This window comes from Alosa sapidissima, chromosome 20 (genome assembly GCF_018492685.1).
Source record: "Alosa sapidissima isolate fAloSap1 chromosome 20, fAloSap1.pri, whole genome shotgun sequence".
In the NCBI taxonomy this organism is placed as follows: Eukaryota; Metazoa; Chordata; class Actinopteri; order Clupeiformes; family Clupeidae; genus Alosa; species Alosa sapidissima.
Genome location: NC_055976.1, coordinates 5546893 through 5573313, shown reverse-complemented (window position 1 = coordinate 5573313; position 26421 = coordinate 5546893). Strand labels below are relative to the sequence as shown.

The 26421-nt window shown below is 40.2% G+C and overlaps 1 protein-coding gene across 8 annotated transcripts in view; it reads right to left on the bottom strand.

Annotated features, from left to right (window-relative positions):
* ahnak (AHNAK nucleoprotein) overlaps nt 1-5039 on the bottom strand; it is a 31543-nt gene extending 26504 nt beyond the window's left edge. For 4 of the 8 annotated variants that reach the window (XM_042074791.1, XM_042074793.1, XM_042074794.1 and 1 more), the window contains exon 1: nt 4732-5038. The gene's annotated coding sequence lies outside the window, so the exon portion shown is untranslated. Of the gene's footprint in view, nt 1-4731 lie in introns of all 8 variants that reach the window. The other 4 variants (XM_042074790.1, XM_042074789.1, XM_042074792.1 and 1 more) reach the window with 2 other exon arrangements.
* Between the last annotated feature and the right edge of the window lie 21382 nt (nt 5040-26421).

Sequence of the window (26421 nt, the reverse complement as noted above, 5' to 3'; positions counted from 1 at the left end):
AGAGAGGTTACACTTTAATTGATAACCTGTTGATAAACAGTTCAATCATAATCCTCTAGCATTGTCTGAAGTTCACTAGTGATTGTCTTATTCAATGTCAACATTCCAAATAAAATCAAGATCTATTCAAGAGCCCCTAACAATGGCGCCCTGTCAAAAAATCCCCTGAGAAACAGATGTGCATACTTCTTATTTAGAAGGAAAATTAAATTATGTATTGCTCAGACCAAACTCATGCCTAAACTGAAAAAAAAACATTAAGAAGTGACTGAATGCAAAAAAAAGAAATCAAACTTAGACAACAGAAGACCAAGGACTAAAATGGGCTTACAGAGGCAGCATGACGAAGGAGAAAGTCAGTCAAAATAACATGTTGCCAGACCCGAAAACTGACTAAAAACCAGAGGTATGGTTAAAGGAAAGGATTTCACTTGAGGGTCATAATTATTGAGCGGAGAGAAGGGGAGGGAGTGTCAGCCTGTGTCTGGTACAGAGAGAATATGTAGACTAGACCGCCTATGAGAAAGCAAACTCTTCCTACAAGCCAGACTGGTCTGTGCAGGACAGCTGACTGACTGCTGCCATTGGGAGTATCTGCTGAACACACATGTAGATGCTTCACACTGACACTTCAGGCACTCTCCACTAGACCTCCTTACAGCCCAATAACTTGGCAACCTGAAGTGACACCACCAGTAAGGTCTATAATCTGTTTACAATTACTGACTAACAGGCCATAATTTAATGGCTGTTTTTAACATGCCTGTCATAAAAGGTTCTTTCTCAAAACTTTCACTTCCCTGCTTCAAGTCTATTGCATCAACACACCCTATGCATTCTAGGCAATAAAATGTGCATGCTAAATAACACATTCACTAACTAAAGTTATTGAAGGTACATTTTTACCCAGAGTGATATGAGTATAACTCTCCAAATTATGGCAAATGAAAGCACAGCCCAGTCATTGTGATCACAAGGCTGCATTCCTCGTTTCAAATCCTTTATTTAATTCTTGCTAGCAATTCAGGAGAATGGGTGAGGCTGTGTGGTGCATCAAAATAGCAGAACTCTTAACGGATCTTGAGAACAACAAAGTTTTGTCAAAACAAAGTAGCAGAGTGAGGTGCCATGGAGGTGATTTGCATGAATTACAAACTGACAAAAACGTCCATATAAAGCTGGAGCAACAGGCCACACAATGACTTGATAGTTGACAGTGTATGTTTGACTTTTAATAAGATCATTCAGGTCATAGCAATCCTATTTGATCGAAGCCTGTGCTTTTCCAAACTCAATCTGGATTGTTAATTCAAGTAAACCAGGACAAGATAACAAGAACTCTTTCAAGTACCACCAAATTATCTGTTTTACAATGCAAAATAATTCTAATCAGTTAACAAATATTTCAATGTTTGCCTAATGACATAATCATGCCTGTATATATGCAGTACTGCTATAATGCTGTCAATTTCACAGAGGTTGTTTAATAGAAGAGTATATTGAGCACAACTAGGCTATTTAAAACCGGAGTTGACAACAATTGTAGCTAGAGACTCCAAGAACAAATCAGAGAAACACATGGGAAACACGCCTGCTGATGTTTGATCCCTCACGCTCATGCTCACTCCTATCTGTTGATTTGCCAATTGATTGGGCAGCACTGCCTTAACATGGCAACTCTCTAAGCAGATCCCTTTCTTTGTAGAGATATAACTGCCTTGGTTGTTGCCTTCAACACAGATATTCACTATTTAACACCCCAGGTCAGAATGTTCGGAGAGCTCATTGCAGGGTGCTGTCTTCTGTTCTCCCCTCACACCTTAGGGAGATGTGAGTCGCTTCCATTTCCAGCTCTGGGTGTAAACAATGTTAATTTTGTCTTTGAGTCTGACTGAACAGTATCATAAGACTCTATCTCACATGTACCAAGATGGACCAACCCCATCACAAGCCTCATGTCATGCCTCGTGCCCCATTGTGTAAATCCCTGTGGCTTTCCCAACAAAGTTTTCATTACAAACTTTTCCTCACATCCACGTAACACATGGAACCTGACCAACTGAATGGTCTAAGTCTGATAAAGTGGCCGTCCAGAATAAAAAGGTTTACACAAAACTGTGTATACAGTATGTGGGCTAAATCACCTTTACACTATTTCAATACATTCATCCGACTTTCAAACGGATTCAGCATATTCAGTGATTGAGAGGCAATATTCTTGGTGGTGGGCGGAAAATTGGGTAAGATGTTCTACTGGGGCATGACTCACTGGGAAGCTGGCAGAGGCGACGCCAATTGCTCATACAGATTCCATCTCCTGTACTCAGTCTTTCTCAACAACTACACTCAATGGTAGCTTCGGGCAAGCTGAAACAATGACAGATAATGCAACAATCAAATTGGTGGTTGTGAAATCTGGGTGTCTGGGATTGACACCAAAGCTCTATGGTTCGGTGAGTCAAAGTAAATCCATATCCACCCATCCCATCCATTCCCAGCTGTTTCTAGGGGTGATTTCTCTGAACTGATCTTTGCTTATCTACAGAGGTTCACTCTTTTGTAGATAAGCAATTTTGTAGATGAATGCATAAATAGCAGGTCATGTCACACAGCATATTACCACAGGCTGGAATACAGTGGAGCTTAAGACAATTGCCACAAACATTCAGTAACAAAAAAAAAAACTCAAATGTGGCACTCATTTGCTAGAAAGTATTCCCTCATATTTTCCATGACTTAGTTTAGAAAGAAACCTCTGAAAAAGCCTGCAAGGAAATGACAGAGGAAGTGTGCGAGAGATTGCACTCTTTCCGTTTCACACTGCGATAGCAAACGCTCATTGAGTGGTCCACTCATTTCTCTTCTATCAGGAGAAGTCAAGAGAAGTTCCTCTCCAGGACCCTACCATCCCTGAAAATGACGACCTACACCACATTCAGACTGACTTTAGACAAAGTACTGTTATGGTGTAATTTGCTTCAAGCAAGCAAGGATTTGCTGTCTATGGTTAAAAATAAATACAGAAGACTTATGTATCACAACAAATGTCCAGCAAATGGCACAGCCAGTCCCAGCAAAAGGATTTTGACACTGACAGTGCCACGAGGGCAAAACTGCAATCCTGCATAGGCTAGAGCTTTATTTGATGAGAATGTCTGACTAGTCGACTGCTTTGCCTACAACGCCACAGAAGAAAGTCCAGGGTGTGGCCGCAGCAGGGGGATGGGCTTCCAAATTTGTAGTTTCCTTGCAACCATCCCATGGATGGATTTCTCTCTGCCTTTCTCAAACCAACAGTTATCCATATACTTACAAACTAAAGGAACTGCTCAAATATCTATAACGTTCAACCTTTAAGTCTATATGTTTTTTACAGTGGAACTGGCTATTACTTTGCCATCACAATTTAGAAAAATAAAACGTCATGCTGAAGCCAACCACAGAAAGGAGGTCTGATGTAGATAAAACCCTTAATTCTTCCAACTCCATAGAGCCTCTTGCTTTTCCTCTAGTGCTTCAAACCTGGTTTCAATTAGTTAGTCTTTCCAAACCACTACATTCCATTACCCTCTACCCCCACCCTCCCACCTCCCTTCTCCACACTCTGGCTGGGATCCCAGGTTAAGAAAATCCAAGCAAATTTGAGTGAATCCCCGAACTCCACCCCTCAGAAAAAGTTTTAACTTTTAGCTCAAGAGTAAGTACTCGCAACCCGTCTTAAAAATTAGTCTGTTATAACAATTAGTCCTAACACTTCAGTGAACGTTTTCAGGCCGTTTTCATGTATTCTATACACAAAGAGACTGTGCATAACTGCCGACGTCCAAAACGTAGGTTTCTAATTCTACATATGGTAGGGCAGGGTGATATTCCCTAACTAGAGGGCGGGGGAAGGAAGGAAAAGCGCTGAAAGAAATCCACACCCTAAAAAGCTCCATGCGTGACAAACAGAAATACTTAATTTCTTATAGAAAATAAATGCAAATCAGCGTTAAACTCCCTTATGCAAATCTAATTAAAGTGGTTCATTTTAGGTAAACGTTTATTTAAACTTGCTACATCGACAGAGTAGCCTACGCACTTTGTGAGTCAGTGAAGGCGAATAAATATCCACGTCGCAAAGCTGAACTTGTATGCACTGTCTGCTGGAATGTGCCTGCGCACAACTTTTCTTTTGACCCATGTCGTTTTGTTCATAAACGCATGTCGTTGTTCATGTTCGTTGTAAAATGGTTTCAATGTCTCTTTAGGAATTCCTTCTCTATTTATTCTAAAAAATGTTTTTTTTACAAATATAAAAACGCTTAGTGGCATTAATAACTATTCAAATATACCCGCTTCAACAGTACACTGTTCAACAACTCACATCACAAGAAAAATAAGCACGTCTCTTATTAGACACATATAACAAAGTTTAAAGACTGAGGAGCCATCATTAGCACTAGCACCGTTTGTTGGGAGTGACGATACACACCCACCTTTCCACATGTTCAACCATACAAGTTCATGCGCCACAGTGAAAAGGGATGGTTTAACGGTGTTTACATACCCCTACAGATGTCAAGAATTGTATGCTAACTCTTAGAATATTAAACGTCGTCCAAGATGTGACATTTCGTTTGTGTTCAATTCAATGCACATGGATGCTCAAAATAGGCACAGGCTATTTAATTAGTTCAAGAAGCATTATAATGATACAATGAATTCATAAATGGAAAAACTTCAGCTTACCTGAAAACAGACCAGACCTTATAACTTCACTGCTTGAGCATCACTGACACTTCACACGTCTTCGCCACAGCCCCAAAGTTAGTTCTTTAATTGTCGTTGTCTAAAAGTTTCTTGTTAAGTTATCTCTCTCTCTCTCTCTCTCTCGCTCGCTCGCTCGCGCTCTCTCTCTCTCTCTCTGCAAGGCAAAGGTGCCTTTTTTTACTTTTGTGTTTTGTAACTCTCTCCTTCTCTCTCTCCCTCTCACTTTTAACGTCTGTTCTTCAGGGCTATGTGGCTGTAACTCCGGGCTATGGAGAATGGTCGGGCGTAGGGCAGGGCAGGACTCTTCAGTCAGGTGGGAGGGATCAACGGTGTAACAGGGAACAGGGAGTGGTCGGGTGTCATCTGCGCTCAGCCCACACAGAAGTAGTCCCTCACTCACAGCTAATATTTGCTGCAGTTACCATGGCAGAAATCTAATATATTCAAAATAATGCAACTGTCCTTCTGTCATCATATTTCATTTGCTAAATCAATTAAGCTGCATTCAGCTATTATGAATATCTTTCTTAGGTCTAATAATTATGTGGCAACAGTATGCCAATACCTTCAGCTTTCAAACAGCTCTAATGTGAAGGGTTTGTCACTGTCCTTTACACTGGTGCAGACTGCAGTGTCAAGATTCAAACAAATGGCATTTGCATTTACATGCATGCGTTTGCAGCTGTTGATGACCATGAATGTGTGTCTTGTACTTCAAACATTAACAAGGGTGCTGCACACGCAGCTTCTGTAATGTAAAACACTGATATAACCATCTCAGCTTGTATCTGCATTTGTAAAATTGATCACAGTTCCAGTACACATAATCAGGGATGGGTAGTATTTATGAAATACATATTTCAAATACAAAATATAATTTTTATGTCATTTGTTTTTTTATTGGGTTGAAGAAAAACATTTTATAGGTGTGAATTTTTGTAGCTTAAAATATTGCCAAATATTTTGGGCAAAACCAATACTTTTGGTGATGTTATGACATCATAAAAGTGCAAAACAATGAATGTAGCCTCTGACTGGTGCTGCCTTAGTAATTTGCCCACATTTGTGATTAGAATATTGAGATTCAGGAAGATGATCGTGTAGGTTGCTCACACACAATACACCCCCTCTCTCACACCAACCTTAAGTTTCTTAAGAATTTTACCCATCAGTTTCTTGAGAACATTAACCATCAGTTTCTTGAATCAGCGGAATAAGTCAAAGTCAAAGTCAAAGTCTGCTTTATTGTCAATTCCTTCACATGTCAAGACATACAAAGAGATCGAAATTACGTTTCCCACTATCCCACGGTGGAGACAAGACATATTTTACCAATTAGGTCCACAGACAAACATAACATTCAAGTAAACAATATAAAAAGTAAAAATAAGAAGGCACATACAATGAAGAAAATAAGAGCAGAAAAATTTGAGTTGAAATTGTGCAATTGTGCATACAGTAGACAGTCAATATAATAGTGCAAAAGTCAGGCCAATAAATGGCTGAGGTAGTTCTGTTTGACCTAAGTAGCCTATGCAATTGGCATAGTGGTGCAAGTTATGTAAGAGCAGCAGAAGTGTGTTCAGAAGTGTTTTCAGGACAACAGGACAACAACAACAAGTTGCAAAGTGTGCAAGTGTACAAGTGGAGTAGTGCAAGTGGAGTAGTGCAAGGCAGCCATTGTGGGTCTAAAGTCCAGGATGTTATGTAGCTGAGGGTGGAGGGGGGAGAGGGGGGAGAGAGTTCAGCATCCTAACAGCCTGGTGTATGAAGCTGTTGGTGAGAGAATACATTGGAATACATTGAAACCATTATGTGATTGCCCTGCAAAATTAGTCAAAAGTTCCCTCATATATCATCCATGTCTATGCCCATTGGCGTCAATATAACCCCATTTAGCACTTACAGTACCCGTTAGTTAAAAACCAACTAAAAGGGTCACATTCTGTGGCTCTCAGTAGGTTCGGTGGTTAGTCTGTACCACTTGACAAGTTCAGTTGTAACTTCTTGAGTACATCTCTGATACGGTAATGAGATGTTACAGGCAGGTCAGCATAGTTGATCTGTTGACTGTTTGCAGATGTATGGTGTGCAAATGCAGATGAAAGCTGTCAAACACTGCCCATTTATCTGTGTACTGATGAAGAAATAGATTAAATAGACAGATAGAAGGTTTACAAAGTGATTTCATGCTCCCTTTAAAGATTATGTTTAGTATTTTCAAAATACAAAAATACAGTATTTTATTTTGATATATGGCAGTGCTATACTGTACTTTGTAGGCCTAGTTTATTTTGATACACTTAAAATTTGGGTATTTGATATTTTATCTGAAAATACATTTTGATGTATTTTTGCCCATCCCTGCACATAATGATGCACTATACACTATTATGTAATGTTAATGAAACAAAAGAAATCACAATCTGTACAATGTAATCAGCAGGGGATCTCTTCCAAACGGCTCTAAACTGCTTGTACAGGGCTGCTAAATGTTTTCAGTTTCACACAGTGCTTGTCCCTGCGACAATAATTACAGTATTACTGAATGAATAATTACAGTATTACTGAATGTCTCACAGGTTTACCTGTCACACTGAACTTTCTTATTGCACTCTCGGGACAGAACCCCTAAAGAACAAACGCCTTACCAAGTTCTAACATGTTTTGAAATATGATTCTAAAAAATCTCCTTTTTAGAATATGGAATGTTATGTGTTCTCAATGCTGTTGACAGATGATGGTCCATCAGGTGTATAAGTTTCAATAGTAATGAGGACCATCTCTCTCTCTCTCTCTCTCTCTCTCTCTCTCTCTCTCTCTCTCTCTGTCTGTGTGTATAGGTGTGTGAAAGAGAATGGCTAGGTGCAAGAGGGTGTGTGCGTAGGTGTACATGTGCCTAATCTGCCCTTGAACAATTTCTCACAAATCCATGACACGCCCAAATTCAAAGAAGCGCACAGTAAACAGAAAACAGTAGATGGATTCAGCAAACAGAGAGGGAGTCATAACATTCTGCATGTTTGCAGAGAAGAACAGGGAGTGGCAAACCGCTAGGAGTAAGTCAGCTAAGGGAACTCTGATTTTAGTTAAGGACAAAAACATGGAGTGGAGCAGATGGCCACATCTCTTAGATGCTCAACAAACTAAAACAGACATTGCTTCACCAAGTAGAGAGAACACACAATAAGAAAAAGATTACGCCCAGAGAACTGCTATAGAGTCTCTTAGATGTTCAACAAACTAAAACAGACATTGCTTCACCAAGTAGAGAGAACACACAATAACAAAAAGATTACGCCCATAGAACTGCTGTAGAGTCCGTAGCTGAATTCTCCTCTGGCAAGCAGTCAGTAGGAGTTTGTATTTCCCCCCACACCAATAAAACTTCTTCTGTGTAAAAACAAGACTGAAAATGTCAAACAACAAAAGAAAAAGATGTTTTTCCCCCCTTAATGCTGAGGACTTCTGGAGCCGCACAGGGAAAGTGGCCACAAGACCTCCATTGAAAGTAAATGAATCCAACATGCATTGGTGCATTTTTGAGAGATGAGTCAAACTCAAACTGCAGTTTTATCTAAACTGCCATAACCACATACAATTGGTAGAAAAGGCTGCTACAAAGTGAAGCAAAGTATTGCAATGTGCCACATGGCAAGTCTAAATAATTCAATAGTAGGATATGTGGGAACGGGTGTGTTTCCTGATGAACTTGACATAGGTGTGTCTGCCTGTGTAAACCAGTGCAAATAACATGGGTGCGTGTGGTGTCTCTGGGTGACTCATAACCTCTGACTACAATACAACTCATGCCGAGGAGCGAGGGAGAGGGAAGAGGGGGAAAAAAACAAGGAGAGGCTAGAGGCTTGACTGGCTTGGGTGTGTCCTGTGATCCGCCACTACGGATAAGAGCAGCTGCTTTATTTGTTCTTAAAACACAGCTCTCCAAGGGAAACAACAGAGCAAAGGAACTGCGAGTGAAACGTTACAAAATGAGATAGAGTCAAATGTTAGGGTCTTCTGGGTCTTTTTCAGTTGGTTTTGTTCATGAAAAAATGGGGGGTGGGGGGCAATTTTCATGTGAGAACACATAGTTACAGACCACAGATTTTTTCCATTTAAAACAACTGAGGATGAAAATGAGTACTGAGTGTTTTTCTTTCTCTGTACTCAGATGACAGACACAAGCCAAATTCCCCTACGATTCAACAATAAAGTCAGTGTACTTCAAGGGGCGGAGCCTTCTCCTGAGGTCCCCATTAGAGATGTGTTGATAAATCATAGGGTGGTGTCTGGTCTAGCCACACCCTAGCGCTCTCCTGCACAACACCATGCACTCATCTTAAACAGGGTTAGCACAGTCAGGCACATAGGAGAGATAACAAGAGGACCAGATCGCTGGAATGACAATCAGTTCCTGCCCCCCCACTATAAATATATAGTATATAATCCCACTATAAATCCCATAATAGCAGTTTAAATGACACTAACAAACCCCCTTCATAGCAGTTAAAACTTTTAAACACATTTTCTGTGGTATTTGTAAGATGAAAATCAGTATAGGTCACAGAGATGGCAGTCCAGTGGTAGAGCAGCTGAAACGAGATCTGCTGCCATTCGTGTTCACTCTGTTCACTCACATGTCTGTCTTACCTGCCAGAACAAGCATGTAGCTGAGGTGATCACGGTCACACTTGCATTCTTGGGTGGTTCATGATGATTTGTAGGCTGCACAGGTCCTCACTGGAATGTGCTCAATAACAACACAACCAGATGACTTAAAGAACTTACTGGTACCTTACTATTACCCTCCTGCTGTATAAGTTGTATAAGTGTGTATAAGTGTAAGTGTTATCTTGCCTTAAAGGTACACTATGCAAGATTTTCACCTTTACGAAGCCAATTTGATGGTAAACAAACTTGAAATAAACTAATCGTTCACCTAGCATGGCTATACAGCATAGACGTAGCAAGTCGCTACTGAGAAAACCAGCAATGCAACTTCAAGAACGGCGGCCCGACAAATTTCGCAAGAATCGTTAAACATTACCTTGTCAGTATATATAGCTCTTTGGAGATAGTTTTTGCCTGTTGTTAATCCTTCACCTCCACAACAAAAGCATTTTCATTGTGTACAGGGGGGATAAGTCACGAGAAGTTTGCTATTTACAACAGCAGAGTAAAATATAAATATATTACGACTCTAGAGGGAGCTCTACTGTTGCCAAAAATACTTAAACCTGCATAGTGCACCTTTAAAGGTAACCCCATCCTCATGGCCCTAATTGTTCATTACATGAATGGACAACAATAATGAATACATACATACATACATACATACATACATACATACATGCATAGATACATACATAAACTCCGGTGTTTATACACAGTTCTGGATCTGTAAATGAGAAATAAACAGTGGCTCCGATCGCACCATAAGCAATTGCAACTAATTAACATGTTGTTTCAAGGGCACAGAAGGGATGAAGCACTGTTGAGCTCAAATAGCAACATTTATCTAGAATCCTGGACTCTGCCTTTTAGTTTGCATCTAAACAATTGAACAATTGAACAAAGATAAGTGATATGACTCTACTGCAGCACAGTAGAGGAATTATGCTATGTTGTGACAAAGGTATTGGCAACATATCAATTTCCTAGGGTGCCAACAGTCATGGGGTAATAGGCACATGTCCCCCACTAAGTCCCCCTCCGCCACATACACACACACACATACACTCACACACACACACACACACACACACACACACACACACACACAGACTGTTCATTCAACACGATCCCCAGGCTATCGTCAAGTGATTTCAGAGGATCCTGAGATGACCCAGAGTCACTATCAATGTTTTAATCCTATTGATTCTATGGAGACTGGGTAGCAGGATCTGAAAGCAAATGTCTAGAGATCAATCACAGGGCTGGAAGAATAACTTCTTTTTTACATTTTACAACTTCTTATATGCAACACATTTTATGCAAAATAATCCACCTTAATTAGCCACATTCTGAGATGAAACTGGAAATTAAGAAAAAAAAATGGTATAGCTTAACTTTTCTATACAGGCCTTAAAGCAAGGAAATACTATGGGCCTGAAGCTATCATACATTTTCTGGCCCACACCTGTATTCAGGTACAGAGCCTGAGAACTTTAAGGCCTGGACATACCTGGAGATATTTGCTTTCTCACATATGGTAATTGTATGGTATGGTATAATGCTTGCTTGTTATATGCTTGGTATGCAATAAAGATAACACCACAAATGAATTCCTATCTATAGAAGTATCTGTGGTATGCACTTCCGCGCAGGAAGAATGCGTGTATCAACTGAGGGGCAAAGATACCTCATACCAGAACCATACCTATACACTGTAGTTTACATTATCCAGGTTCATTGCCGTATGCACACCAATAGAAGCAAAGCAATGACCTTGAAAACTTCATTTATAGGTTTTTTTGTCCATGACCCATTTTGAAATGCCTCAGTATATGGCATCCATCTCAGTGTAATTGACTGTGTAGTGTAGTGACTCAGTGTATGCTGACCCTAACTTTGTTGCTATGGTTACAGCTCATATCAGCATGTTGTTGTGGGGATCCCCACGCACTCTTGTGATTCAGAGAGCTGATCCGTCTCTTTTCTGTAAAGACAGTAGAAAAAAGGGAATAAGAGACAGATTGAATTGTGGTTTCCCCTGCAGATTGTGAGTCACGAACACGAGGGAGGGACTGAAAAGGACTATTCCGGGATGGCTGCCATAGCAACATAATAAGCAAGGGGGCAGGTTATTGCAAGAATGTTTCCATAGCAATGCCATCTGTGTGTATATAAATACGGGCTGCCAAAACTCTGCTTCAGGAGTCGTGACGAGTAGTAGTTGTTGTTTATGCAATATAGCCATCGCTAAGACAGTAGGGTAACTTGGCAAAGGCTGTTTACTAAAGGGAACTCCCAAGTATCCTCTAGGCATATCTTAACCACTCTTCTTCTTTAATGTCATTTCTCTCTCTTGGCTCAATTTCACGTCTCCAGTTCGCTAGAGACAATCCACGGTTTTCTCCTGAGGTAACTGAGTTAGGACAGGCGCTCTCTGGCCATGGCAGGATAAAGAATATAATGTCCCAGTTAAACTCTTTCCCACTCTCTGTGCGCTTGAAAGGGGATATTGTAGTTATCTAAAGCTTTTATTTTGAAAAAGATAAATAGACATGCATTGCCTGGTTGAAGCTCAGTTTATGTAAATGATCCTGTGATTTCAGAGCTCTGCAACAGAGGATATTTGTTCAGCAGCTTTCATGTTTTCGCACAGACATGCTACCTTCCTGTGAGCAATACATTCCTGTCATAGTTTTAAAGTGTTTCAACAGCCCAGCCCTTTATTGGTGGGATTCAAACCTCATGCTCTGCATAAGTTGATACTTAGCTGGCAATATATAATCAAGGGTAGTGTAAAACTTTAACTTGAAACACATTCATGTGTGATGTGCAGTTATTGAGTTTTTTTTTTTTTATTGAGTTTTTGTCTTCACACTTTCACAGACACTTGTTGTGCATTTCATGTGTATCTCCATGTACTCCTAACACAATGTATGATATAGGCCTAGGCCTACTTCTGTATATTTGACAAATAATCTTGATTCTTCCATGCAAGTGCTTAAAGGCATATATGGTATGCAGTATGTTTGCAATGACCTCGTATATAGATCAGGTATGTTGACTGTGAACATCTAATCTGGCCATGCATATTAGCCAACAACTGAAATTCCATGAGGACTGTGTTGTCCTATAGTGGGCTGATAATGTGGCTCTAGAATTCTTGTTATGTTATGGACAGTGTTCTGTCTGTTTACACTGCAGACAATAGGATTGATGTTGCAGGCATATACACACTTGCACTTTTATTAAACAGACAGACAGACAGACAGACAGAGAGGTCGGCAGGAAGACAGGCAGGCAGGAAGACAGACGTGCAGGCAGGAAAGCATAGACAGACAGACTGAATGTACCGGTATACACTTAAACAGAGCAAGGGATAATAGCCACCCATGTCATGCTATTGAGAAAACTAACACAATACAATACAATAACAATAACAAACTAGGCTACTGTATGTTTCAACAAACTACGCTAATCATCCAAGTGATATAGCCTAGCTCTTAAAAAAAAGTGTTTTCTCTGGTGCCTGAGGATATTTGGGGCTAATATGATCTTCTAACAAATAGCACTATCAAAATCCTTTTCTAATCATTCTCTTTCAAAATAGTTATTTTGTTTTTGTAGTGGTGTGTAATGTTTGTCTTACATTAATGTTTGTTTGTGTGTAATGTGGTCTGATAAGACTAAGTATTTCAACAGAGATGGATAAAACACTTCTGATGGTTGACATCACAGAGCATTGTAGTAGTGCTTCTGAAGAGACCATCAATTCCAGCGCTCCACCTCCCCCATTGGTAATATGAGACTGCAGAACTATGTATGGGGCCTCATGTCCAAAAAAGCAGGGGCTCTGTTTTCCCTCTTCCTCCTGCTCCTTTTTCTCTCGCCATCTTACTGAGTCACACTGTTCCTCACTTATGTGCAAAGCCCTCAGACATATTGCTGTTTTTATGGAAACAAAAGAAGGTGAGATATTTCAATTTTGGCCTCTTTCGCCTTTAGGTGGTTTCGACAAGAAAGAAAGGAAGTTAGCTGTGACTGACGACGCCATTCCACATTCTCCCCTTCAGCACCCTGACCTCCGACCACCTCTGCGGAATGCAAAAATGCCTCCCTGCATTACAACACCATGGAATATGCAGGCGTCCGATCGCACAGACCAGATCTAGACAATAACAATACACACTGATTCACAAATTACAGAGGAAAGTCTTGCACCCAAATACCGAAAAAAAAAAAGAATATTTAGTGAATAGGAACTTCATAGCCTGTACAATTTATGTTTTCTGCATGAAAATGTGAAACAAGGACGCCGTTTCCGTAGGGGAGAGAATATTTTCCTCACCAAAAGCTTTTATTTTTTTCCTGCCTGCAAATACTGGCAGTTGATTCCAGGGGAAAATCCCAGTATCAGCACAATACAGCACTTAAAACCACTGCCCGCAATGATTCTGCTCGCTTTTAACTTATTGCTGTTTTAGACAATCAATAACACTGTAACATTATTATAAACATTCTCTGGCATGCACAGTCTACAATCTAACACTAAAATAACAAACAATCAAATCATTTAAAGGTCTTGTGTAAAGAGCATTTCTTTAAACAACATACAGAACTGGACAGTAATGCTTAACTTAGCAAAACTGCACATAGTAATACTTAGTCCAACAACCTGAACTGCATTTGTGCTTTATCACTGGACTTTTGGGTGCAGCAGCATCAGCACCCTCACGCTTTCCAGATGTGCGGAGCAGATGCATAGCACATGCAAACCATACCATGCCCTGGACTCACACATGGGACAAGACTGAACACCTATCAACAACACAGACCTTTTTTGTGTGCTCTGCTTTGTCTTTTGCGGCGATGGCATACCAAACAACCCCCCGTGTAAACCACAGCCCAGAGACATGGAGAGAGGGGGGAAGGAGGAGGTGAGTGGGGAAAGCAGTGAGAGGCCAAGAAAGCTTTGAGGAGAAGAGAAGGCTGGCAGGGCTGGAGCTGAATGTTGCTGTTGGCATTACACAGTGTATTGTTCTTGTAGTTGCTCTGCGTTTTTACGTGTTTAACCCTAACATGTCCGACACAACTGCAGAGGAAGCTAGATTTGGCTACAACTTTAAATTGGGTGGTTTTTTTGGCATGCTTGCCAGCACCATACTACTCACTTCCCTTTGGGTTTCCTCTTTCCAACATGTTTTTTTCCATCCACCCATCATATCCCATAATGCTTTCTGAACAACAGTTGGCCAACAAAATGTTTCAGTAACTTGAAACTCCTGCACATTAGAGTAGTTCAGCATGCTACTTTCAGATAAGTAACTTAAAATGTGCTTTACAGAGTTGTAAAACCAAATAAATAAGCAATACCTCAGTTTTCTATTCCTGCTCTCAACAAATTCCTTTCGTTCCAACAGGGAATGGCTTAAGTGTGTCTGGATTTGCTATGCTATAAGTAGAATAAATGTATTTTGAAGAGATTAAAAACATCTTGAAATAACTTGCGCATGTTTGTGGGCAGCCGTGGCCCACTAGTTAGCACTCTGGACTTGTAACCGGAGGGTTGCCGGTTCGAGCCCCGACCAGTGGGCCGTGGCTGAAGTGCCCTTGAGCAAGGCACCTAACCCCTCACTGCTCCCTAAGCGCCGCCGTTGAAGCAGGCAGCTCACTGTGCCGGGATTAGTGTGTGCTTCACCTCACTGTGTGTTCACTGTGTGCTGTTTGTGTTTCACTAATTCACCGATTGGGTTAAATGCAGAGACCAAATTTCCCTCACAGGATCAAAAAAGTATATATACTATACTATAAATTGCCCATCCTCATTCTGAGCTATTTACTCCAACCATAACTTGGGCCATTTTAAGGGGCCGTGCCAGTCTGTGGCTCTCTCTCTCTCTCAAGGCAGCAACAAAATGGTTGGCTGACTTGCTTTGCTGGGCCCAAATGGCTTTGCAGCCATAGTGCTAACCAACTTGCTATTCACACACCATGGAAAAGCAGATAGCCAGGGTCAGAGCACCCACCTTTGCTGGAATGTTTGATGGCTGACAGAGCAAGGGGCTCCTCCCTGCACTTAAGATTGCATAATCATTACTCAAGGGGAACTTTTTTCAAATAAAATCCAGTGAATTGTTTAATTGTACATAATTGCAATAAAAAATGTGAGTATGTCTATTTGACAACAAAGCAGCCTAAAACATGCTTATCACAATTACTTCAATTAACTCTTGCTTATCAGTTCATCACATCAATTCAATTAATTGCTTATCAATGTATTCATTCAATTCATGCCAATTTTGGTTTGGTTACCTGGAGTTAAAGATTTCTGATTTCTGCTACCCAGTTCAGAGAGTTGTACCACTTTTGCCTGACTATAGCAATGATCTAAAAAACATTCAAGTCCACATTATTATATTGTTATAAGTCAAGTCCACATTATTATATGTTTGATAGTTCTATCAACAGTAAGTTATATTATAGAGAACATGAAAGTGGAATGTAGTGCCTGAATACTTCACTGAATGACCATGAGTCATAACAGTGTTCTTTGTCAGCACTGCATTGATGACTTCCTTCTAAGCCATAGCGCCTCAGGGCCCATGCCATAGGAGTGAGGATAAGCAACTTTATAGACAACTTGTCCTCCTTTTCAGAGTCTGGTTGGTGGTCACTCTAGTTCTGCTATGTTATAGCACGCATGTATGTAGCCTTATACTTCTCCTTTTAAACACAAATTATGACAATCAACTGGTCTTGTATTTCTGCACAGAACCACTCACATGAAGTGGAAAAAATAGGCGTCCATTTTATTCTCTAGCTGGGTCGCAGTTGGGTGTGCTAAAAGGCAATAACCCCTTAAATTATGACTTCTGGCAAGTTTTGTGCAAATAAATGACAGATTAAGACTTATAATATAACCATCAACATATTTGATTGATTATCACAATTTTGCATGACCCATTTTATTTGAATGAGGGGCCCCATTTAGATATCAGGGTGAATAATATAACCTATGTTATATGATTGAGGGGCCCTATTAAAGACATATCACATAACATAACCTATGTTATTTGACTGAGGGGATCTATTCCGTTATCAGGGCTGGAGAACATAGTAGTGACTTCACACAGAGGTTTGGGCTTTAGGGATCCCTGAACACGTGGGCCCCTGCCTGGGTCCATTAGGCCCGTTCAGTAATCCATCCCTGCTCATACATTTGCCTGTTTAGAAATGTTGATCTGTTTTGGAATTCCTGGTGAGTGATATTCCATATGTAGTCTTATTCGAGTTTTAATAGCCTACAGGAAATGTTTGGGATAAAAAGGCTGATTTAGAAAGTGTTCCATGCCCCATTGAAAAAAGTATTTTGAGTATTTTCAAAATACAAAAATACAGTATTTTATTTTGATACATTATGGCTACAGTATTTTGTTGTTTATTTTGATACATTTAAAAAGAGAGTATTTGGTATTTTATTTAAAAATAACGTCCTGCTGTATCTTTGCCCATCCCTGTATGTATTGAAACACGTAAACAAAAAGTAATCTTAGACAATGTAACTATAATCTGATTACACATTTTTCTTATGTAATCTGGTCTGATTATAGTTACTTGTTTTTGTAATCCATAATCCAGATTACTTGTAATCAGTTACTACCCAACCCTGTTGACAAATGACAGATGGACTGAGGACAAAGTAGGTCCTCAGTTCAGAGGTCTCAGAAGGTACTTATCTTGGGGCAGGAATTTACAGCAGTAGAGACTGTAGTGGAACTAAGATTAGGGGCATGCTTACCAGTCACCTCTCTGTACACCAAGGGCCAACATAGTGGCTGCTACAGTAGGCTATAGCATAATCACTTTTAAATTGCAGATACATTGACTAATACACAACTCAGACAAAAATGTGTATTGTGTAGACAACCCAAACAGAAGAAACATATAAAGAAAATAAGACAGACAACCCAAACAGAAGAAACATATAAAGAAAATAAGACAGTGATGGTGGTGGCAAATCTGCTTGTAATCTGTGAAGGGTTTGCTTCACATTAAACTCTTGCTTTGGAACAAATTGGGTCTCCATTTTACCCTCAACAGTGGGACTCCACCCTTATCATTTTAGGGTCAATGCACCACCTAGTGGAGGATATAGGCCACTGCATAAGAATTTTGTACATCAAAGAAAATGCAATGTATGTAATGTCTCTTTACAGCTTGGTGAAATGACCATGCCCTATTGATATTGAAAATAATCAAAAATCAAAAACATTACTTTGCTAAAGTTCATGCGAAATCTAACATGTATGGAAGTCGTCTTTCAAGACACAATTGAAGGCAATGGACTTTAAGAATGGCTTTACAACCATTGAATTCTCTGCTCTTCAAAGTCAAAGTCAAAGTCAAAGTCAAAGTCTGCTTTATTGTCAATTTCTTCACATGTCAAGACATACAAAGAGATCGAAATTACGTTTCCCACTATCCCACGGTGGAGACAAGACATATTTTACCAATTAGGTCCACAGACAAACATAACATTCAAGTAAACAATAAAAAGTAAATAAGAAGGCACATACAATGAAGAAATAAGAGCAGCAAAATTTGGGTTGAAATTGTGCAATTGTGCATACAGTAGACAGTCAATATAATAGTGCAAAAGTCAGGCCAATAAATGGCTGAGGTAGTTCTGTTTGACCTAAGTATGCAAGTGGCATAGTGGTGCAAGTTATGTAAGAGCAGCAGTGGTGTGTTCAGAAGTGTTTTCAGGACAACAGGACAACAACAACAAGTTGCAAAGTGTGTAAGTGTACAAGTGGAGTAGTGCAAGTGGAGTAGTGCAAGGCATCCATTGTGGGTCCAAAAGTCTAGGATGTTATGTGGCTGAGGGTGGAGGGGGGAGAGGGGGGAGAGAGTTCAGCATCCTAACAGCCTGGTGTATGAAGATGTTGGTGAGTCTGGTGGTGCGGGAGCGCAGGCTTCTGTACCTCTTCCCGGAGGGCAGTGGACAGAGGTGGAAAGTAACGAAATACATTTAGTCACGTTACTGTATTGAGTAGTTTTTCTGTGTGTTTTGTATTTTTTAAGTATTTTATAAAATCGGTATTTTAAATTTTACTTGATTACATTTTGAGTGAAGTATTGTACTTCAAAATCCCATCCGTTACTTGAGTAAAAAAAAAAGACTAACGAAAACGGAAAGGGAGAGAAAAAATCTCGCCCTAAACCACTAGCCTAGTGATCATGATCAGCATGTAGCCTAACAGGACATGAATCAAGCTGGCGCCATGCAGTCTTTCTGAAAGTGATGGAGACTGGATCACGAAATGCATCAGATTAGCCTAACCTATGAAAGTGTATTTTCCGCTATTCCAATCGGTTGTCTCAGGTTTTAGCACAAATGATTGCGGAGATATTTAAGCAAACACCATGGGATTTCGTGGTTTGACGTTTGTGCTCACCTTTCTTTGGAAAGAAGTTTATTAGCAGTTGTTTCCCCTCATTTTGATGTCTGTCTTTTTCCTGTTTTGGCCTTTGTTTTTAGTAACCTGACTTGGCTTTCTTGGAGAAAGACATTGCACCAGCAGAAAAACAATTAGCGGTCTAGCGAACTACTAACTACTAGCGATGCTCAACTAAACTAGATATACCGCATAGCGGTACAAAATATGACCGCCGCTCAGTCCTGTACATCCTTTCCACGAAAATAAATCACACTAATCAATGTGTCTCGATCTTTTACTCCATCCCCCACTCTTGAAACTTTTGTGTATGCTTGTTTGGCATGCCTGTGTGTGTGTGTGTGCGCGCGGCTGCACAGAAAGTAGCCTACTGGCGCTAAAAAGGTGATTAGATTGTAGAATAGCCAAAGAATCACAATCACAAGTAGGGCAGTTCATCACAGTTCATCCATTGCAACTGGATTGATGAAAGGTCACTTACACCTGTAGGCTACATTGTATTTGGGAAAAGCAAAAGGTATCAGCATAATGTTATATTTTTATTTATTTATTTATTTATTTATTTATTAATAAATAAACAAAAACATCTCTGTCAGTTCCATGCCGTTTTCAACAGCTATCAAAAACAAAGGTCATTTTTGGATAGATGGATTTTTTGTGAATGTTTCTCCTTCTGCATAAGATTTTAGTCATCTTTAGTTCATGTGATACTTTATTGTCAATGCACAAATTAAGTAACAGTAGTCTGAAACGAAATGCTGTTTTACATCTAACCAGTGGTGCAAATAATTAACTGACATGTCCAAATGGGCCTTGATGAAATGCGTCGCTAGACTGTTCATACACATTTTAACGGGCCAAAGTTGAAGAGCTGTTGTAAAGGTGTTTAAGTCGTGATTCACTCGGATCTTTCACCCGTGTCTTTAAATTAACCCATGAGTCGCGAGTCTCTAGTATCATTAACTCGGATCAGTTGAGTCCTACTACAATTCAATCTAAAACGATAAACAGCGCCACACACAAACCTCTTGCAACATTAACTAGCCTCCTAGCCCTAGCCATTGTAGCTGCCAAAAATGTAACAATTTCGTAGGCAACCACAACTCCACAAATTAACTCAAGCAACTGAGTGAGCAGGCAGTCCGAGATAACTGGTTAACTTCCCGCAGAGCCGGAAAAATTGCAGACTCACAGACCATGAGACTCAGATTGGAGCGGCTGAGTAGCAATCCGGGTTAGTCGGATCAGCCGGCCGGTTAGGCTACGTTGAGTACGAGTCAGTCGAATCAGCCGGCTACGTTGTCATGAGTGGATCTGCGAGAGCGAGTAGCTCCTCCTCGAGGTGAAAAGCAATTCCACAACAAAAGCCATTTTTCCACTTCTGAAATAACATTCAATGTTCTGCATGTAGCCTAGACATAATTAGATTTGGTGTATAGATGTAGCATATTAAAATGCAATTAGGTCGTGCAGACAGTCCGAACTGCACGCTCATGGAGCTGCTTGAGTATCTACCTGGGTCAGTCGAATCAGCCGGGCGGTCGGTTACGTTGTTATGAGTGCGAGTCAGCCGAATCAGCCGGCTACGTTGTCATGAGTGGATCTTTAGAGCAGCGAGTAGCCTATCCTCGTCAAGGTGAAAAACAAATCCACAACAAAAGCCATGCTTTCACTTCTGAAATAACATATGTTCTGCACGCATAGCCTACTATAAAATGCAATTAGGTCGCAAAGACAGTCCGAAACATTGCAAGCTCTGTATGGAGTTGCTTGAGTAGGCTACCTGAGTCAGTCGGATCACCCCGGCGGGCCGGTTACGTTATCTTGTTATGAGTGCGAGTCAGCCGAATTAGCCGGCTACGTTGTCATGAGTGGATCTTTAGAGGGGCGAGTAACTCCTCGTCAAGGTGAAAAGCAAATCCACAACAAAAGCCATGCTTTCACTTCTGAAATAACATATATTCTGCACGCATAGCCTACTTTAAATGAAATTAGGTCGCGAAGACAGTCCGAAACATTGCAAGCTTTGTATGGAGAGTAGGCTAGCCTACCTGTGTCAGTCGGATCAGCCAGGCGGGCCGGTTACGTTGTTGTTATGAGTGCGAGTCAGCCGAATCAGCCGGCTACGTTGTCATGAGTGGATCTTTAGAGGAGCGAGTAACTCCTCGTCAAGGTTAAAAGAAAATCCACAACAAAAGCCATGCGTTCACTTCTGAAATAACATATATTCTGCACGCATAGCCTACTTTAAAATGCAATTAGGTCGCGAAGACAGTCCGAAACATTGCAAGCTCTGTATGGAGTTGCTTGAGTAGGCTAGCCTACCTGGGTCATTTGGATCAGCCGGGCGGACTGGTTACGTTATGTTGTTATGAGTGCGAGTCAGTCGAATCAGCCGGCTACATGAGTGGATCTGTAGACCAGCGAGTAGCCTAGTTTCTACTCGTGTCAAGGTGATAATAATAATAGGCCTAATGAGAATAGTAGTAGTAGTAGTAATAATAATAATAATAATAATAATAATAATAATAACAATAATAATAATTTATTCACTGCAGGGCATTTCTACGTTGCTGTATCTATGTCTACATTGAAAGTCAATTGCTTAGGCTAGGTTAAGACAATAAATAAACAGTCTGGCTCAAACTGCTTTCTTTCCCGTGAGTGGGTGGAGGTTTTGATGCTATTATATTAGGCTATTTTATATTATATTATATTATATTATATTATATTATATTATATTAGGCTACCTAACAGTATAGCCATGATTAATAGTAATATTAGTTGCCTAGTATTAGCAGCCTATAATACTTATTAGAATAGATTCCTAGTAGCCTACTATTAGTAGTAGTGGTAATAAACATTGTAGCAGAGTAGCATTAGACCTAGGCAAACTTTTCGATTGTTAACAAAACAACAACAAATAATTAATTATTATAATATAGGCTACCCTCTCTGTCAATAAGATCAAAGTTTCTGAACATGAGCACCAAAAAGATGAACAATGTGTGGATGCACTTTGACCAGGAGAGCAAAACTCTAAAGGCTAAATGCAAGTGCTGCAAAAACCTGGTTTCAAATCATGGAGGATCCACATCCAACATGAGAAGGCACTTAACGAAATGAAGCACCCCACGGCACTGCTTGAACGTAGGACTGAATTTCTTTGCGATTTAGCAATACTGACTCAAGTGACTCAAGTGACTCGTTCAACCCGGATCAGTTTAGTGAGTGACTCAGAATAACCCGGATCCTTAAAAGGAATCGAGTTTGACAGGCCTAGTTGTCCGTTGTTGTTCGTGCAAATATAGGCTGATTCATGTTCTCTCGCATTGTGTAACTGAGGTCCATGGCTTGTCTGGCTTTCACCAGACCAAGCTCAATCTTTTAAGAAATCAAAAAATAAATAGCGGGCAGATCAGACTGGGTTCACCCAGTCCATAGGCGCCCGATATTGTTTAATTTTCCGATTGAGATATCCACGCTCTGGCTATTCTAAATGCAAAAATGCATCAGGGAGTTATGACAAAACTGTAACTAACAAACTAGATCCTAATAGAAAGCTGTTAGCTTCCCTAAGCTACAGGTAGGCCTATTGTTGAGTTATATGTTCTCATTAATCATAAAAATGTATATTATGTTATGTCGCTTACTATTATTTTGTATTTGATATTATGCTACTGCCTAGCCTATAAATCTAGACGCGCTCCTAGCGGCACTAAATTATTTTGCTGCCAGGGCTAGCTACTGCCTGTTGGTTGTGCGCATGTGTGAACAAATGGGACTTTTATTTTGAGTTAAGTGAATGTAAGAACTTCGAACTGAGAATGTGTTACCGCTCCCTCGGGTACTGATGTTATGCCAGTGCTGTGAGATGTAGGCTAAACCAACAAATAAATAATATAAAGAAGATATACTTGAATTATTCTTTAATGGATGGATGACACCAATATGTTGAACATCATGGCGGATATAAATGAAACCTTAACACCTATAAGGTAGGCCTATTTACAACATAAATTGTCAATAGGCTATGCTGGCGACACAAATAAACACAAATAAACATGCTGGCGACACAAATAAAATCTCCTTTGGAAACTAATGGCTTAGGCCTACGCCTTACAGTATCAAGCGGACTTAAACTGCCATATCGTGCGAAAAGTTGTAATAAAATTCACGCAGCTCCATGAGTCAAGGAAAGCGCGAATAAAGTAGCCACTTCTAAATGGGACCCACTACACCAGGGATGTCAAAGTCAAATACATTAGAGGGCCAAAAAAACAAATTTGCTACAAGCCGAGGGCCGGACTGGTCCAATGTTTATTAAACCATATTAAAATGACCACTTGAACCAAGACGTGTACTGTATGTTATTTAATGATTAAATGAATAATGACTGTGACTGAAGTGCGGGCAAAGTTTGCACAGAAATGTACGCTTTTTCCTATCCTCACCGACCTTGTCATAAAACTTGTTTAAATGATCATACGATGCCTCCTTGCTGCTTTGTCGTCTACATCAGCCTTTCTCAAACTTCTTTGACCTGAGGCCCAGTTAAGGCATACTTTGGGGTCATAGGGCCCACCTACATGAACCCACCCCCCATCAAATTATCATAATGAAATCACAATTATTATTATTTTTATACTATATTGCTATACATGCACTTCAAAACAGTCAATGTTTAAAGTGCTAAGATTGTTCACAAAAGTTTGTGAAAACATACACATCAGAGTACTGCTTTACTAATGTAAAATATAATTAGGCCTACAATAGTTTCATTGTTTTTGCATTGTTGCATGATGCTTGCATGAGAAATACTTCTCAAAACAACAGCAGTTATATGGGTGCCGTTGTTTTGGGATGTTTCCCTCATGCAAGCATCATACACTGATAGAATATTTATATGCTAATTACATTTCATTTGAATGCCTGAATGTAAGGATTCAGGAAACATAATACCAGCTTTTGTGAATGGTAAATGGCGGATCAGATCATGCGTAAATCACTGATCTGGAGATCTTTAACTATCTTTAACTAAGACTAATTAATAGCTTTTGGCTGACTTTAATACTTAATGCCAAACAGTGTTTTATATAGTCTGTGCTCTGTTTTTTATGGAAGTTGCATAAATCCACGTCGTTCTATTAAATGTCGTTTCATAATTAAATAGCCTTCCAATAGGTTGAAGCTTAGCTTTGCTACCAGCGTGCACACGCATGCATTGAATAAACGCCCATACCACGACTTAATTCTATACCTCTATGTTTGATGACACCAAACAAGTATTTCCTACTAATTGCAGAAATGTTTGTTTTCTTTTTCTGTCCGCGGCTCCTTGATCAAATTATCAGACGATGGCCCGGGAATAATTTCACTCTGCAGACCATTGTCCACATTGCGGACCGCGGCCCATAGTTTGACAAATGGTGACCTGCATACTGACATATTAACGCCTTTTTACGGTGTGTTTTAGCCGGGTTTTCGCGTGGAAGGCTCTGTAGAAATCTGACACCCTATTCAACGAAGTTAAACTGAAAGAGCGTGCCGTTCACAGACACCAGAATGAACGAGTTCACAGTAACGTTCATCAGGCAGTAGTAGGCTAATACAGTGCGTTCAGTTCACGTTCGCTCAAAATATGAAAACTGGTCAGCAAATAGATAATTGCTGTTATTTTCTAAATGTGTCATTAGTCACGCAAGATAAAGAAAAAAACAGAAACTTGATTGGAAACAAAAGTAAAATTCAGTTAATATTGGATTTTTGCCTTTTTTACCGTTTTTGTTGGGGTGAACCACAAGCGTAGGGGGGTGACCTGATACATATTGGCGCGCGGTGTTGGTGATCACATTTTAACAGCGGATGTAGAGATGGAGGGCTATCAAACACAGTCCAGCTTGCATCAAGGTGCCAAGCGATTGATAATGTCAGCTCGAGATCAGAACTTCAGATGCAGAGGGATACATTGCTGCATCCTGACACTTATGAGTAGGCCCTACGTGTGTAGAATGTTCATGTTCTGGGAGGCGTTGGAGACCTACATGAGCATTACCATGGACTTGAGCCGTAGCCTATAGCAATGTAGGTTATTTGCTGTTGAAATTAATAAATGGATAAACTGATAAATTAGGCATACTCACTGTTGTGTCTTCGTTTAGCCTAATGTATGATAGTCTAGCGTAAAGTGTTAAATAAGCAAAAATGTCCCGTGGCAAACAGTGCTTGGGGTAGCCTGTATAGCCTAGACTGACGTCGATGCTTGAAAGCATTCTGCTTTGGGGAATTATTTGCTATGGCATGGCCATGGTATTCAAATGTACTGTAGATATGTTCAACATAGGCTGAAAGTTATGTTATGAAAGTGTTGGTTATGAAAGTGTTAGTTATTAATCTCTAAAGTAATGAGTCAAAATCACGCACAACTTCAGACGGCGCTCTCTTCCACCATCTAACCTGGCCCAGCTAGATGGTGTTCTCCCCCCGGTGCTTGTGGTTCAGTCCAACCACAAGGGCAAAAAAGGAAAATTAGAAAATTGACGCATCATTTAAATTTTTAACTTCTGAACAGAAAACCGTAACTGTGATCAATTGAAAATCAAAATATGCAACAATAACCCATTTACTGTGTAGAATGGATAACGGATTTTTAAGCCTATTTTTATATTTTTTCATGTGAATTCTGCAAATAAAACAGCACTGCAAAGCGTTACACGGACCATCAAAGCACATCGATTCCCCTCTCACACCCTGCACGCACTTCAAACAAATAAACAGGCGTCTCAGTCTCACGCATGTATATAGGCAAAACTGTATCAGACCGGTGTAACGTTGGTAAATCTTCCATTGCACAGAATGATTTTTGTAGCACGTGCAACAAATGACAGTCGAAAGATACAATTACAGTGCTGCTATGGTAACATTATTGTACTATAGGTCCTTATTGAAATGATAAGATTAAAGTACCTGCAGTAAAAACCAAGCATGTCCGATAAACATTCTCAGATTTATTTCGTCTTCAAGAAGAAATGGGAATTACATTACATGTGAACATCGTCCTATCCTAGACGTTCTCTGCGGTAAACTTCAGGTCTTTTAGGGCAGCCGTGGCCACTGGTTAGCACTCTGGACTTGTAACCGGAGGGTTGCCGGTTCGAGCCCCGACCAGTGGGCCGCGGCTGAAGTGCCCTTGAGCAAAGCACGTAACCCCTCACTGCTCCCCGAGCGCCGCCGTTGAAGCAGGCAGCTCACTGCGCCGGGATTAGTGTGTGCTTCACCTCACTGTGTTCACTGTGTGCTGTTTGTGTTTCACTAATTCACCGATTGGGTTAAATGCAGAGACCAAATTTCCCTCACAGGATCAAAAAAGTATATATACTATACTATAAATTATATATACATCCTCATTCTGAGCTATTTACTCCAACCATAAGTAATGTTAAGGGGCCGTGCCAGTCTGTGGCTCTCTCTCTCTCTCTCAAGGCAGCAACAAAATGGTTGACTGACTTGCTTTGCTGGGCCCAAACATAACCTACAT